The sequence below is a fragment of the Uloborus diversus genome, unplaced genomic scaffold (genome assembly GCF_026930045.1).
Source record: "Uloborus diversus isolate 005 unplaced genomic scaffold, Udiv.v.3.1 scaffold_12, whole genome shotgun sequence".
Taxonomy (NCBI): domain Eukaryota; kingdom Metazoa; phylum Arthropoda; class Arachnida; order Araneae; family Uloboridae; genus Uloborus; species Uloborus diversus.
In genome coordinates, this window is record NW_026557876.1 from 802,225 (window position 1) to 820,242 (window position 18,018).

Sequence of the window (18,018 nt, forward strand, 5' to 3'; positions counted from 1 at the left end):
GAAACTTTGGAAGGGTGAGATTACTCTCCTACGGACACCTTTCAACGTAAAAGGGTTTGGGGGTGTTCAAGGAAGAGTTAAGCTCTAAAAACAAAGCTATCTTTAGGTAATAATTAACTTTGGGAGTCTTTATACCTACACCTTAAAACATTTTAAAGCTATCTTTGGCTTTATTACAAGACGGGGGAGGGGGAATCGCTTGGGAAATTGTAAGAAATTACTGATGTCCCAAAAACGCCATTTTAGGCTCTGTTGAGCCAGGTCAGAGAAGAAGAGGCAAGGTAAGTGACTCTCCAGCGTAAACCTTTCCGATCTAGGAACTTTGGGCGCCGAGCATATTGAGCGCCTGGAACATTGGGCGCCGAGCATTTTGGGCGATGGGATCATTGGGCCCAATGTGCTGGGAGCCCAAAATGTTCCCAGCACCCAACATGCTCGTCGCTCAAACTTCCCATTTCGAAACCTTTCTAAGCTCAAGTTTTAAAAAGATAGCTTTCCGTAGTAGCACACCATATCGTGGCGTCATCTGTACGTCATTGCCGTATACTGTTTTTGCTGTATAGCGCGTCATCGTCACGATATTACGAGAAACGATATTTTACAAAATTATTTTTATTATAGTCATATTTCAAAGCTGTACTGTTATTTTATGAATAAAATGGAATAAATAAAAAATAATCCAGTTTTATTTAAAAATTTCAAATTTTTGAAATTTTACACCCCTCTCTCATTGCGACACGATGACACTTACGTTATGGTTACAATGACGCATAAACGATATAGGAAGATATCGTAACTATGGGAAAGGATGACTGCATAATGACACTTGCGTCATCGTTACAATGATGCGTAACGATACTGTCACAATAGCGCACGCTCTGTCAGATTAGACATCGTTTTATATTGTGACCCGATGACACAGCGATATAGCATTGGTATTTTTACGATATTGTCGTACGTCATGTGCTACTAGGGTTTTTAGCTCTTTTTCTGACAAGAGAGGGAGGGGCTAGGAAATCAGGAGGCTGTACCCTGTACCCCAGAAATTTTTCGAAACTAAATGCCTTTAAACGCATGTTTATGCTCTCCCAGGTCTCGTCAAGGTGCGCAGTGCACTTAAAAATTTTCTCCTTCATAAGTTGCCGCTCCGGCGCTGGGTTTTGTTCCATCTACGACAAAGAATGTGCAATGAAAAAATGTCGCAAACAAGATGTTTGGAAGATTGGCCAATATCACGTAAAGTTAGGATAGCTGACATCAAACGGTTTACTTTATACAATATTGGGCACTACACAACGCCAGTATTGGCTGATACTGGCAGAACAAAATTAGCCAATGCATGCCGGCAAGCTTTTTGCAACACTGGCAGAAGCAGGGCTGGCCAATTTTGTAGAACAAAATTCGTCATTATCGGTCTAATTGGGTCGGCCGCCACCAAAAGGTAAAGTTTTTCACAATGTTGGGTAATTATATTGGGAAATACTGCCGGCAAGTTTTTTCGCAACTTTGGCAGATACTTTGGTAACCAGGTGACATTGGCCCTGCATATATTATTGGGCAATACTGTTGTGGAATATTGCCTTCGCTGGTATTAGTTTCCAAGGTCGTTCACCCTCCACCTTTCAGTCATAAGTAGTATTGCAAAGAAAAGAAAAAACTGGGTTTATTCCGGGATTTTTGAAGATTTTCGCGAGAATTCTAAAGTAATTTAAAGCAAGGATGTTGCCTAATCAAAATAAATATGCAACGTTTAATACAACCAAAAAATCTGAAAATAATTTCGGAAATGAAATTTTTATACTTTTAATTAACTTTTAAACCCATTCAAGTAGCACCCCCCCCCCCTTCTTGTAGTAATGCTACTGCGTTTGTTGGATTCTATAAATTTTAAATATTGGAGCAAGTTTTGAGCATGTATTTTTTCGTACGCTCTTAAGACACATTTTGGGTGTCATTCACCCCGAAGGATTAATTCTATATCTTAAAATGTTGGGATGTTTTTCAAGCAAGGCCGCAGCCAGCGGGGGGGGGGGAATTTTCGAACCTTCACAAAAATAAATTGCGAAAAATTTCGTTTTTCGGACTTCAATTCGGAAAAATTCGAGTTGTGTTCGACCTCCCCTTCCCCCCTCCAATATTACCAAAGATCTTTCAAACTTTCGTTTTCAGGGCTTCAATTCTGGAAAAAATTCCGGGAGAGCGTTGCCTAAAATTACCGAAAAGAGGCCCCAAATCTCTCCTCCCACAAACAGTACCGAAAATCCTCTAAAACCTGCCTTTTCAAAAGCTAACTTAAAAAAATTTTCGGCGGAATGTTTCTTCGCCCCCCCCCCCTTCTCTACCATTAACGATTGTTTGAAATTTAGTTTTTAGGGCTTAAATTTTGAAAATTTTCAGGAGAGGAGCTTCCGAAAATTCTTCCACATAACATCATTGAAAGTCAACCAAAATTACGTTTTTAGAGCTTCAATGGGAAAAGATTGCCGGTCCCCTAAACGTTACCCAAGATATTATCACAATTGTGTTTTGAAGATTTCAATTTCAAAAAATTCCCAGGGATTGGCCCCAATCTTTCTTCCCTCAAACATTACCCAAAACTGGGTTTTTGCAACAGCAATTTCAAAAAATTTCGGGGTATATCTGTTTTGATAATGTCACTGAATATCTTAAACTAAGTCTTTTCCTTCCCCCAAACTGGTTTCCAAGCTCAGCATGTATTTTGTTAGTTGCATGTTAAGTATTGCTTCTAACTAAATGAAACACTAGATAGTAATAAGAAATTGTTTTTACATTACGGATACAAAAGTGAAAACTCAGAACAGGCTCTGGGCCCAGCAAATTAGGTGCTAGTCAATTTATCAGCCTGTATAATCCGGATAAATATCAACAGCTCTGTATTTGTAACTTGAAACTTACATTAAAAAAAAAAAAATACAAAAGATTCAAACATTTTGAAACATTGTAAATCAACAGAAACAAAATAAATGCCTTAAGCAGCAATAGTTTGATCCGTACCAACACAGAGTTACATCTGAGTGATCTCATACATCACTCCAGATAGTGAGTAGACATCACTCCAAATAGTTTAATCAATCCATGGGGAGAGAGTTAGGTTTCCACTGAACTCGTAAACCTCGTTAAAACAGAGCCAGCAATAAACTTATACTTGAATAAAAATGTTTAGAAAAATTTTATAGTGCAATACAAATTTAAACACCCATTATGAAATTTTTATATATTTTTTTTGTAATTTTTGGGGTCCTTAAAGCCTGTGCTTCTCATGCTTACGCTTAAACCAGGCCCTGAATGTATTAAGATTAAGTATCAGATGCGAACATCCTATTCTACTCATTGATATTTTAATTCTGTAAGAATGTTTTCTCTAAATGATAAAAGTAAAGCCATTAAAACAAAAAATAGGAAACATGTTGCATTCATGCACTACAAGGTTATAAAAACTTTTCTAATGGCTAATAGGGAGCTTCCAACGGTAAGCAGCCACTATTATTTTAGGAAGTTTGTTTCTTTGTTTTCTTTTTTTTTTCTTCAAAAAGAATATTTTGGAGCAATTTATATATTTACAAATTTATTATGAATAAAAAAGTTTTATACATTTTTTTTTGCATCTATACATTTTCTTCTTCTTATTCGGATTTGCAAGTCTAGTATCCTTTTTCGATTTTTCTAGAACGATGCAAGTTCCAATCAGCAGCACCAGCTAGCACTTTACTGACTTGATGGCTAATGGAATTAGTCTCTGCTTGTTAGTACTTAATTTTTACACTAGCTAAAGAAAAAAAAACAATTAGTCACTTAAGATATAATTACACATTAATTTACACAGTGAAATAGGCTAAATAAATGCATAGTAAGAATTATATATTACACATAACAAAAGATACAAATTATGTATAACAAAATTTATTAATATGACTTAAGTAATGGGGCAGCAAAGAGAGTTTTGAGTCCCCAGAGCCCTTCGTTATAATATATATTACCAATTCTAAGATAGTAGTCAAAAACATGACAAAACTTAGGTCCTTCGGCCTTCCCACCCAGGTAAAATCCCTGGCTGAGAAATTCTCAAGAGATGATTTAAGATCATAAAATTGTTTCATCGATGATTAAGGCCTAACTGAACGTTTTCCAAATCAAGCCCTTCTTCAATAACATTTTTACGATGGTAGATCAAATATGAACCAGAATTGAGAAAAAAAAAAAAAAAAAAGTCTCAACCAAAAACAATTTTTATAAGCCATCCTTTTTCATCATATCATTGTTCCATTGATAAATATCAGATTGCCAAGTTTTTGATGCTGCCGTGATAAACAGAACAGGGCTGCCACTAAGTTATGGTCTAAAAATAGTGGTTTAAGTAGAATTTTAAATAAAAAAGTCTGCAAAACAGTTGCCAAACAAGGAAAATAGTAACTGGTTAAATGAAGGAACCAGTTATGTGAGTGATGGTCTAGTAGATGGACTATTTTCCTAGGTAAAGGATACTGCCTACAGGGCCAGATTTAAGGGAGGGCAGGCAGGGCTACTGCTCCGGGACCTCCACAACAAAGGGGCCCCCACAATAAAATTTTTACAAAATATCCTAACTTTCAAGGGTTGAAAATATCGGATATATACATATATATCAAAATATTCGGATATATGTATCAAAGTATCTAATATTTTCGAAAATATGATGATCTTTTGGAACCCTGATTAGGGGCTTCCACTCCTTCATTACCCCAGGGCCTCCACATTTCCAAATCCGGCCCTGACTGCCTGAATAGATTTTGAAAACTTTTGCAACTGAAGTTCTTTTAAAGACTTACAGCCAATGAGAGCCCCTTTTAAAACTTAAATAAAAAATATGACTCCAACAAAAGTCAAAGTTTTTTAGAAACCTTTTATTGGTGAGTAAGAGTATATTATACATTTTGTCAACAGCAGTGGCGGATCCAGAGGACTGTTTTGGGGGGGGGGGGGCAATTTTATCCATGGGCGATTGGTCCATAAAAAATTTGGGGGGGGGGGCGGAGAAGTCACGGGAGGGGGGATATGGGCAGCGCCCTTATTTATTTATTTATTATTTTATTTTAAATTTTATAAAATTGGGCTATGGTATTTTTGTTGTTGGTTAAATGATCGTCTCAAAAAAAAAAAAAAACCTAGGGACACGACTTGAAATCTCGAGACAAATATCAACAGTAGACTTCCTTCTTTCGATTCAAAGCTCCAATTTAATCTTCATCAAAAAACGTGACAAACATTTAAAGTACCCTTATTAAGTCAATTCTTCTTTCTTTAAACACGTGAATCGATCAGCACCAGCATTTTCCAGTCGATCTATAACTTTGAAGTTAGAAAAACGGAGGGGCAGTGCCCCTTTGTTTTTGAAAAGGAGGGGCAGTTGCCCCCACGAGCCGCCTATGATTCCATCCCATCCGTTCTCACATGCGCTCAAAAGTATCGGACGCACAAAAGCTATTTCGTTGCGAAGATCATTCATGAGCTTTTAAATTGAATCTTACAAATAAAGGAAATACATTCCCTTATATCGCCATTTTTTATATATTTTCTCTCATCCTATTATGGAATGAAAAAAAAAAAACCATTCTAATGTAACGTGGGATTTTCAGAGATCGATATGACATGGATTTATGAGGCATTTCTATGAATCTCCTCGGTAATACATTTTTGAATAAAAATGTCTAATGACTGCAGAAAAAATGAAAACAAGCAACTACCAAAGTTCACTATAACTACAAATAGCGGCAGTAAAAAACGCGAAACAAAAGTTTAAATAAAGATATATCGAAATAAATCTTGTAACAAAAATTGCTTTTATGATAGAACCAGAAGCAAATAAAGCGGTTAATTTTCGTTATACAAAACATTATTTTCCACTATTTAACCAGTATAAAAATAAATTTAGGATCAAAATAAAACGTTTTAAGTGTAGTTTACTTTTGTTTGAATAAGATTTTACTAGGAAATGCGAAATACAAGAGACAGAAAAGATCTTTTAACAATTAAAAAAAAATTGATCTGTTAAAAAACCATATTCTGTTACAGCATTGTTAAATTACAGTTAATCAGTGGCGTAGCAAACTTGGATGTCAACCGGGGTGGTAATCTGGGCTATCACCCCTCACCCCTCCCCATCAACCGGAGGCAAAAAAAACCTTATTCAATGTTCGATGAAAGAAACGAAGTTCATACAATATTCATAAACAAAACGAAATTGTGTCCCCTCCCCCCCCCCCCCCGAGAGGGATATCATCCGAAATAAACGTTTCCCTCGTATTGATACCAATGCATTTGAGAAATTATAAAACATCTGCGAATTTCTGTTGGTATTTACATTTTTCCGGAACTCTTACATGCGTTTTGGTTGTCTCCGCCCCCCCCCCCCCCCGCCCCACTCCATATGAGCAGACTTAGATAAAATGAAAAGCTTTCTGCGAACACAAATCTTAACTGGAAAATTTTCTGCAAATAATTATTTTGCCTTACTCGCCCTTGAGTAAAAAATTAAATTTATATTCAAATAAGAAAGAGACAAAAAAAAAGTGCTTTAAATCATTTAATTTTTTTTATAATAACATATAGTTTGCTTATTTTTCACCAACTGAAGAAAACTGCCAAAGCCATTATTTTTTTACACGTGTGCTGAAAGGCTTTTACAGAAACAAACTCTGGGATTTTCTTAAAAATTCCCTTTAAAAAAGAATTTTTTTTCTTTTTTTTTTTTTTTAATTAACGTTAGCAATTTGAAAAAAAATTTCTGCAGAGCCAAAGAATTTTCTGCGAACGCCGTTCGCGCGTTCGTCTATATTATGCAAGACTGCATATGAGTACCAGCCGCCTCAAATGCCCTTCTAGCGAGAACAATATGTTTGATAGAAAAAATATATTTTTTTTTCATGTTAGAAATAAAATTCAGAATTGAAACATCGAAATTTCTCATATTCATTTTAGTGTAACACACTAGGGGGTGTCACCCGGCTTAGCCCCGCCCTGCAAAATAATTTTTAATATAAATTGAAATGTTGGGGAATTTTTTTTAGAATTGAAGCGTTTAAATTTTTTAAAAAAAGTTGAAGATCAATTTCAGGTGCCACCTGGGGCAAACCCATCCGCGCCACCGTAGCAATGCTACTGACTTCATCAACTCACATTTATATATAAAATAATTAAATTTGTCAAATAGATAAAGGAGAAAAAAAACCCGTATTTTCATATCAATCAACTAAAAAATCGCAAATTAAGGGAATATGTAATACCCCCCCCCCTGGAGCAAAAATAAAACGTATGTATGGCACCAGTTATAAATATGCAGGAATGATTACACCTTCGAACGATATAAAACAAACGCTGAGAAGGAAATACGCTTTCAATTTTTAACATTTATCATTTAAATTTTGAGCATAAATGAAAAAAATTTAATGTATAAATTTTGAATTTGAAAAAAATTAGATTATTCTTCAGAAAGTGTTCAAACAAAAACGATTTATTTTGGTATGCAACCTAATAGTAAAAAAAAAAACACGAAGTCTGTTGGGGGGGGGGGCGATCGCCCCAATCGCCCCCCCCCCCCCTGTGGATCCGCCACTGGTCAACAGGTCATTATATATATTTTGGTATGCAATAAATCTACTTCATAATACATACTTTTTTCTTTTTCAAAAATTTGTATGGGCTTTCACATTTTTCAAAAAAAGTTCTAAATCTTTCTTTGAATGATCCTAATTTCCTCAATCAGTAAATAGGCATATATTATTAAATTTCAATTAGGATAACATGGTGGGTCACAATTAATGAAGATATGTTTCACTAGAACTTTCAGTTCAGAGACTTTCGTAAATATGCATAATCTATTTTTGCGGAATTTCTCTTCATTCATAAGCTCACATGTGTTTCTATTGAAAAAGAGATTCCTTGTGACTTTGAAAACATGCTCAAGCAAGTTTTATTGCTATTTTGGCCATCAAATAGTTCATTACAGTGTATAAACTAGGGATGCACTGATAAGCAAATTGGCCAATTAACCATTAGCTGATTAATTATAATCATAATGGCTTTTACTGCTCTCTCAGTTGAAAAAAAAAATACCTGCATTAAAACAAAAACATATGACACAATAACATTTTTGCTCAATTAAAGGGTGTAATTTTGAAAGCAAATTGTAAAATGTTGTAGTTATGTGTATAAAAAGAGAGTACAATAACTGAAAAACATTTTTTTTTGCTTGAATAGGAGTATTCTGTCAAAAGTTTGAGAGGAAGTGAAGGGAACTGAGTCAGGCTGCATATAACCACCTACTATGGTTCTTAAACAATAAAAAAAAATATTTACTTATGTATAATAAATTCAACCATAGTTTCTTGTTCTAGGCATACTTAATATATAATTTTATTCAAAAAATAATTTTCCTCCCCATTAAAATCGGCAGTATGACTAATTACCAACGAATTGGTGCATTCCTAGAATAAACTCTCGTCAGTAAAAAGTTTGGGGAATTTTTAGCTACTTACTAGTACACAACTTTCAGAAAAGGTAAGTTACAAAATTATAAGGTACCAATTTCAGGAATTTTGATATACTTACGAATGCATCACTTTTAACTGCATCAAACCATTAATGCTTGACAGACACAAAACAAATTCATGTTCTGCAGCATTAATATCGCCAATTGCAGCTGCAACTTGAGAGCTTTCTTGGATATCACATTCATCTCCACCTTTTCCTGTAGCAACTTCGCTTCTCTTTTCAGCTTTTTGCCGTCTTTTTAAGCTTGGCCAAAAGATTCAAAATCTCTTGCAGAACTATAAACTAATTAAAAGGGAAATAAATTCTTTTTAAAAAGGCATCAAGTTATAATAAAAATACAGTCGGATCCCGATTTATGCGAGGGATGCGTTCCAAGACCCCTCGCACAAGTCGAAATTTCGCGTTGTGGAACAACGCATGTTTAGAAATTTTTTGTAAGCATACCTAATTACTTCAAACAAGTGTTAACGTCCCTTAAATTGTCTAAAAACATTTCTTAACTATATATTACCGTATCTGTTATAAAGAAATGATTTTTTTCCGCATTTTAACGTTAAATAACTAAGCATTAAAGCATTACAATTTAACATAAATTACTACTACAAAGCACAAAATCAATGAACAATGAGAGACATGAATTAAAACAGTACGGTACTTACATTAAGTACCGTACAAACCATACTGCATCTTTGTAAACCATCTTTTGTCGGATGTCTTTTCATCCATAAGCTCATTATTTTTTGCATTGAAAAAGGCATTCCCTGTAACGCCGAAACACGTGTCTGCTGTAATTTGCAAACTGGTGCTTCTTCTAATGTTGTTTTGTCTTACCATGCTGCATTATATTAGCAAAGATAATAGAACTAGTGAAGATTGGACACTCGACGACCGGTTTTTACGCATGGCAAGGAAAACAAGCGTAAGTAGAATGAAAACTGGTGCTTGAAAAAAACTGACATTCAGAGCTATAGCCGCCAAGTTGAACTGGAGATTCTTGGAATTGGCGTAAAGGTTACAACACTAAGAATTCTTAGAAAAAGTGGGGAGAAAGGACGGGGATACTAACCACCGGTTTCAGTTCCCGCGACAATGATAACAAAACCTAATTGATTCCAGATGTTATCTACGGAATCTTGAAACTCAATTTACATCCTCTTCCCATTCTTTTGAAAATCTATTTAACGGGACGCTGATTAAGCGGCGATGTGTTCTTCATAATGCCATAGAAAGTCTAAAGTACAAATACGTTTGGAGTGGGCTGTCAAAAACTAAAACTAAACAAAATAATTTTTCTACACGCCCCTTTAATTCCAACGCTTTTTCTTATTAATGCTTTAAGTTTTTGCGAACAAACAAAAAAAAAAAAAAAAAAAAAAAAAAAAAAAAATGATGTTGTGAACTACTAAGAATTTTTTAATTTTAAGTTCAAATTTTTTCTTCTTGATCAAATCAAACTGTGCCAAAAAAAAAAGATGCAGTAATAGATCAAATATCAAAATATATTTTAAACAAAAATCTTTACTCACGTGTATTGGCAACGATATGGTTGATGGCAAGCATAGAGCGCAATTTTAATTCGCTTCTTGATTATCACAACGTGGAAACGTTGTGAAAGATGCGGCAAACTGCATCATTTGTGACGCCATTAAAACCACGCCTTGTTTGAAAAATCGGACATTTAAAAAAAATAATTAAAAAATAAGTGTTGGGAAAATGAAAGTATTTTCTGGGTCCAAGTTATAGTTTTTGCTTATTCTATCGATTTCAGTGACTACAAGTACTACTTTTGACTGAAGGAAACCACCCCATTTGTTTGTGAAAATTAAATAACCACGTCAAACAGACTGAATTGCAGATTACTGCAGACTCGTGTTTCGGCGTTACAATGGACGGCTTTCTCAATGCAAAAGAAATGAGCTTTTGGTTGAAAAGACACCCGACAAAAGAAACCTAACCATTTCTCCGATGTTTTTAACACGCTTTTATTAGCTTCACCTGTATGTATGTATGTATGTATGTATGTATGTATCTTGTAACGGAATCTTGCAGCTCAAATTTCGCCCTCTTCCTGCGATCGGATTCTTTAGAAATTTGGCACGCGACCTCAGACCCGATGACAATGCAATATTCTACAATCAAATAAATTAATTAACTCTTTTAATTGTTAGTTTCCTCCAATTTTAATCAATATTTTGGCATAAATCCAACAATGTGAAAAAAGAAAAATTTAAAAAAATACATTAAAAAATGCTCGCAAAAATTATTTAAAAATATCTACAAAAACCTTTAATTTTTCTGCATCAGACAAAATTTGTTCCAATGTTCCAAAGTAATTAGAACATGAAATATAATTGTTTTTAACTAATTTCATGCCAAAATTTAGGTGAGCCTTCAATTGGAAATTCATTGCTGATCAGACCATTGTTAAACAAAGCTTTTATTCAAATGCATCTCAAATTTTCAAAGCAATATAAATATGATTTCAGCAAACATACATCGATGACTCACCGCAGTAGCTTCCCATCGGAGTGCCCTTGTCTTAACTTTAAGATATTACCTCGAACTCGTTTTATAAATAATTTCGTCGTCTGATAATTCTCCAACATAAGACTAAAAAACAGAAAAATAAAATAATAGTTTAAAAAACTAAAAAAACACGCTTTCGTAGCAAAATGAACTAAAAAGCGAAAAATAATCTTTGGAAGATAGTAGTTGACCAATCACTTAATTTTAATGTAATACAAAAAAGCGTGGGGGGCTTCTTATCAGTTGCTTGAATTTCTTCCATTTGTTGTCCAAGCAAAATTGTAAATAGACAGCACCCCACGCTTTTTTGTATTACATTAAAATTAAGTGATTGGTCAACTACTATCTTCCAAAGATTATTTTTCGCTTTTTAGTTCATTTTGCTACGAAAGCGTGTTTTTTTAGTTTTTTAAACTATTATTTTATTTCAAACATAAGCTCATTTCTTTTGCATTGAAAAGGACATTCATTTGTAACGCCGAAACACGTATCTGCAGTAATCTGCAAAGTGTGCTATTTGGCGTTGTTATTTCTCATTTTACTTTTTGCACATAAGTATTTATTTGACTTATAGTTCGTTTTTTTTAACCCAATTAATATACAAAGTAAAAGAAAAATAAATTGAAATAGAAGAGATCGAAAAATTCAAGAAAGTTACATTAAGATTTAAAATGAATCAGTTTTGTAGACATTTTTTTTTTTAACGAGAAATAAATTTTTAGGTAAACACGCATTTGTCTGTGTGTCTTTTAACCCAATCTCCTCTGGATTAGGAATGTCTCAGGTCGAAACTGGTCTCGTTGGATATCGAACATCCAGAGAAAGCCATTCCGCTTTGGGCTTTCAACATCCAGTCTTGAGAATATCATGAACCCTGTATGTCCCGAGGACACCAAGGAGTAAGCATTAAAATTACCAATCGTTACGCGCCACAAGTGGCGAGCGGAGGTTGGCGAACAAAACGAGCAGGGAGTGGAGCCCCCTAGTACAAAATTAACAGGAGTGAGAATTTAAAAAATAATTGTAAATTCATTCAATCTAACGAATTTGTCGCCCACTTCACAGTGAAAATTGAAGGGAAATCTTGCGAGATAAAAAATTTTAAGTAATGTAGTCGATGACTGAGAAGTTTTTTAAACCTTATCAACTTCTGCAAAATAGTGCAGCGAAGAGGAGAGCAAGCGGGGGGATCATCCCGGGCGCCAAAATATGAGACGGCTCCATAAATTATGGGTTTCCTGATATAATAATGGTATACCTGTGTATAATAATATAGTTTACATTTGAGAAATTTGTGAAAGTAATCTTTGTAAACAGTGGCGTAAATAGGGATTGGCCGGAGTAACTCTCTCCAGGGGCGCAACAGCGAACAGGATGGAAATTTCAAAACGTTATTCCCAAAAAAATTTTGATTTTTTAAAACTATTTCATAGACCTTTTTTTAGAAAAAATAGTAAAAATAGAACTAAGGGAGTGTGGGGGTTAGTTTGAGACCCTGCTCATTGGATTTCTTGTTTCTACTAATGGTTTTTATCGCGGCCGTAATTTGAATTCAAGACCTCAAAATTCAAATGAATGCCAGGAAGAGTGTTTCGAATTTCTATACTTTGTTACAAAAGATGGCTTGCTTTGGCATTTTTCGCACTTTACGACTTCAATTTGAAAAATTTCCTTCGCTTAGAATTACGATTTCGTGAAATTTGAAAGGAAAACACACGCACATGTATGTACATGAATTGCGTAAATGTTAATTAATTTGTTGATAAATCTAATTTGGAAAAACATATTTTTAAGTTTAAAATTTCAGTTAACATTTTGAAAAATTTCATGTCACGCAACCCCGTAATTGTGGATGAAACCTACTTTTTTTTTTCTTTTTAATCACAAGACTTTCAAAACTATTTTCATAATTCTATACTTACGCTTGCTAACATTAACTCCATACCGAACTGCCTTGCATTCAAATTTCAAAGGATTGAGTTCATCTTCAGGGTGTAAATCAGTATTTCAAAGTGCAGTAGCCGTTTGCGTGAAATCTTCCCGCGTTTGTCCACAGCTTTGCTTATCTGCCTCATTGTCACCAATTTTTCTTTGTTATCTCCTATTATTGTCCTTTCTCCTTCGCAGCCGAAGACAGCGCAGAAGCAGGGGCAGAAGAGTTTTTCCTACCCTGGGCTTCACACAAAAGAATCTATAAACTCTTATCGTCGACCACACTAATTTACTTCCTTCACAAAAAAATTTCTTAGGTGTTCTCATCCCATAAGAACATTGTCAAGTTAAGAGCCTGTGTCGAATTGAAATCCCATGTGGTGGAATAGCAGAGGAACTTCCAAACTACTGAATCCGATATTAAAAAAATAGCAACACATCAGTCACAAAAAATCATCTTGGAAAAATGTGCTGCAAAAACGCGAGAATCATGATTTTTACATTTTTTACTCAGAATGTATCAAGGAGCTGAATTTGGCACATCTTGGTAACCAGATGATAGCCTAATCAGAAACTTGGGGCCCGGTCCTTGGAGAGTCCCCGGCTCGAAATCGGTGCAGTGTAAGTTTTATAAGAGTTTGGGGGGGGGGAGGCAGGGGCGTTCACAGGGGGGAGAAGGAACACCTGTTGGTCCGAGCCTGAAGAGGGCCCAATATTTTTATGACTAGGGGTGAAAATACGGGTAAACAATATGGAGAGGGGCCCGAAAAAGTCATTTGTTCGTTTGTAAAATCTGGCATTTAAAAAAATTAATTAAAAAATAACTGTTGGGAAAATGAAAGTATTTTTTGGGTCCATGTTTTTTTTTCGCTCATTCTATCCATTTCAATAAATAAAAGTAGTATTTTTGACTGAAGGAAACCACCCCATTTAAAACATTGTTTTCCTGCTACACTTGGAAACCAGCTGGAAGGATAAAACACGTGATAGAACACGATTCCTTAATAGTAAGTACAAGAAGCTTATGAATAGAGTCGTGTAATGTGCATTAAAAAAATCATTAACAGCAAATACTCTTCAAAATACCTAAAATATTAGCGAAAAATTAAAAAATATGCATTAATAATACTTTAGTTTCGTCGATAATTTTATCTGAACTGAATACAAAATACTTAGCCATTCTATTTTTAAATTATTTGTTATTCACGCGATCCAGGGCCGGATTTGGAAGTGTGGAGGCCCCGGGACAACGAAGGAGTGGAGCCCCCCCCCCCCTTTCTGATATATCCATAATAATATTATCTTGTGCAATCATTCTTTGTAGAAATACCAAAAAAAAAAAGGATATTTTGTAAAAATTTTATTGTGGGGGCCCCTTTGCTGTGGAGGCCCCGGGGCAGTTGCTCCGCCTTCCCTCTTCTAAATCCGGCCCTGACGCGATCAATATTCGGTATTAAACAGGGGGATACGAGGGGAGAGTCATGGGGATCATAACCCTTTTCTAACCGTCGGCAGATTATAAGCCCATGTTGTGTTCAAACACTTTTTCCTTAACTTAAATACATTATATTTTCATCTTTTTCTTTCTGCTAGTTTGACATCTTGAACTTAATTGTAATGTAATACAAGATTTGTTGACATGAAAAAAATAAAAATTATAATGTGAATAGAGAAATTATAAAATTTATAAGTTAAAAAATTGTGACAAAAATGAAAATACATCTCTGCATTCGCTTCACAAAGTAAATAAATACAAAGTCAATGAATTAAATAAAAATAAATAGGCAGTAAAAAAGGAAAATAAAAATAAACAAAACAGCAAAAAAAGAAATGAGAAAGATCTTTGCATCTTCGTAAACAGTCTGTTATTGATACAACACACTTCTGTGTTCCTTTTGCTTATTTATTTGCTTTCATTTTTTCTTAATGACCCTTTCTGAGGCTTAAATGCCCATATAATTACCACCCTTCGCCAGAGGGAGGGGAGAAGAACTGATTCAAACACGGCACACGGCGCACGACGCACAGTGGCTGAACTTGGCGATTAATCGCTGCACACAGTATAAAACATTTTTTCCTCCAAAATTCAATCGCCAACACGCCTGTGAAGTTTTTTTTATGTGCTCAACGACTTTCATTGAAGTGGGAGAAAACGCGAAAGCATTGATCTCTACGGGAGTGTCCAGTCTTATGCGAAGCTATATGGTCTTTGATATTAGCACTGAACAGTAGATATCGTAAATGTAATTATAATTTTTAAAAGGATGAAGATGATGGTTTATGAAAGTGTGGGAGCACCCCTCTTTCTGGCCTCTTTAAGTCACAATGAAAGAGCAGTTTCTATTCTTATGATTGTATTTTGCTCAGACATTACTCTGCGAGTTTCAGTATCAAAACTAAGTTCTGAACTTTTACGGATTTCCTTTTCTTGAATTTTAATTGCACGTATCAAAGATACACTCATACCTGATTGCTGTACTACTTTGAATCCACTTATTAATTGTTCAAGCATATTGAGAATCTTGACATTTTCTTTAATGGTCAGAAGCTTTCTCATTTTCTTTCCATTTTCGCCAACTTTAGATGAAAAAGTGCGTTTGGGAGCCATTCTATCTTATCAACGTTCATATGTAGAATGAAAAAAACCCATTAAGAATCGGAGAGGTTATTTGCAGGCCTGGATTTACTTACAAGCTAAGCAAGCTATAGCTTAGGGCCCCCAACTGCCGGAAATTTGTATGATTCGTTTCAAAAATAAAGTACTTGAAAAATAAATTTTATTTTCTAGTACTTGAAAACTTTGAAAAGTGTAGCTACAAACAACAAATGGGAGGGTGTATGGAGAAGGAATGCCAATATATGTCAAATTCAGCTCCTTGCTTTATCCTGCACAAAAAAATGTAAAAACCATCGTTCTTATGTTTCTGAAACATATTAAATATTTTTGTGACTCACATGTTTCATATCTTGCTATTTATATAACTCCGAATGCAGAATTTTGGAAATCCTTTTGGTGTTGCTTGCTTTTATCTTACTTCTGCATATTGTCAATCTGTTTAGCCCAAAAATAAAATTACACTCTACTTCTATTCCTCTTTGTTTTCTGTCCCACTTGCAACTGAAGAGAAGTTGTTGTAAGGAGAAATCTATAGTTTTTTTTTCTTTTACATTTGAAATAGCTGTTTCTTACAAAGTTAGAACAGGAGTTTAAAAATTTAGGATCAAGTGCTAAAATATCAGACAGAAAAGTACAAATGAAGTGAGCTAAAGAATTTTAATTGTTTTAGAGTTCTTGAAAATAATTAGTAAGTCTTTGAAAATCCGAAGCAAAGTTGGGCTCCAATTTTATTTCTTAACAAGTGCATACATTAGGAATTGTTCAAATAGGCAGTATGTTACTGTCTTGTTACCTATTTTCTAAATCAGTACACCATATGTTTTAAAGCATTTTTTACAATTGATCATTTTATATTTAACTTGTTGTATTTGTTGGTGGGTTGGAATGATAATTAAAAACTAACTGTATCGAAAGCCAATGTATTGTCTTTTCTCTTCCCACATTCTTTTTCTCTGTCAACTTCTGTCATTGATTCGTCAAATCAAAAACAATTTCTACTGTACATTATCTTAATTAAAGTATATAACTTTAAAAACGTTTTGTTTGCCTATTTCTGTCCTGGTATTTTTGTAGTTCCAACTACATCTTATAAGGCTTCAAAGTGCAGAACTTAATATCTATTTTTCAAACTTTCCTCCAGGGGAGAAACACCAGCACCCCCTACAATTGGGGATATTCTATACTCAACTTAAAGAGGAGTCCTGGGTCTCCAGCTCTTGAAATCATTCCCCCTCTTAAGGCCAATCCCAAAAGGACACCAGGGAAAAAGCAATCAAAAAAGCAAAAGTATTGCTGTATGTAGCAGATGAAAGAGACAAACATAGTAAAGGAGAAAAAAATTAAAAAATTGCATCTTACACCACTGAGAGAAACATTGTCCAAACTACATCAGGTGGCCCCATGCCTGAAACAGCTTAGGGCCCCGCTAAGTCTAAATCTGGCCCAGGTTATTTGTATAAACTAAAAGCATTGCTTAGGTTTAGACTAATACAGTGTGTGAACTTCTGATTTCAGTGATGTTAAAGAGATGAAAGTCCATTCACAAAACCAATATTTAGTGTCAACGAAGCCTACGCAGCTCCTTTCCAAAAAATTTCATGTTGCAGGCAAGCAATTTGCGTCAGCAATAAAAAAATTCATTACTTTGGAAAAAACTCGCCTTATAGTCATTTCGCGAAAGTCGGATGGCGTTGTTGCGGGATCCGACTGTATGTATGTGTTGCAATCAGGGTTGGGTTTTGGACTGTCCAAAACTGGTTTAGGACAGGACAAGTGGTTTTTACTGTTTAAAACTGTCCGAAAGTGTCTTAAACTGCCCAAAAGTATGCTAAAACTAAAGTGTAATCTAATCAATTCATATTTACTGCAATATTCGTGATGCATAAATATAAATATTAATTAGTTTTAATTAATGAGTATTTGATAATATTTTTCCTCAAAATGTTCACTTACGAAATATTTCACTTAAAAAAAAATTTGCAAATAACGCTTTACATAAAAACTTTCTTATGTAACAGTCAGTAGAGTTATGAACGGAAATTCACAACAGTACCAAGATAACTAATTTCAGTTCCATTAAAACTCAAAAGAATGTTACTAAATGTGTAAAGTAAAGTGTGCAAAGAAAAATCTGATTTTTTAAAATAGTTTTTGCACTTAAGTTTTATATGAAGTTTTAATGAAAATTCTTTTTTCACTCATACATTAACGAACAAGACATTGATCATTAAATATATGCACTCGAGTGGCCCTTAGCTATAGGACATTTTTCAGAAGTTAAAATTGCATTGATACCCACCCTCTTATTTTGTTCCAATGGACAAAAGAACAGCCTGTGCAAAATTTCCCTTCAATTGGACAATTTCTAGGGGTACCTCAAATGCCTTGAAGTTCAG

The 18,018-nt window shown here is 34.6% G+C and overlaps 1 long non-coding RNA gene across 1 annotated transcript; it reads right to left on the reverse strand.

Moving 5' to 3' along the window:
• Nucleotides 1-3,579: 3,579 nt before the first annotated feature.
• LOC129232392 (uncharacterized) lies at nt 3,580-18,018 on the reverse strand. Its single transcript, XR_008581347.1, has 3 exons — nt 17,922-18,018; nt 8,605-8,829; nt 3,580-3,787 (listed from the first exon to the last, which is right to left on the reverse strand). It is a non-coding gene; the product is annotated as an uncharacterized LOC129232392 (long non-coding RNA).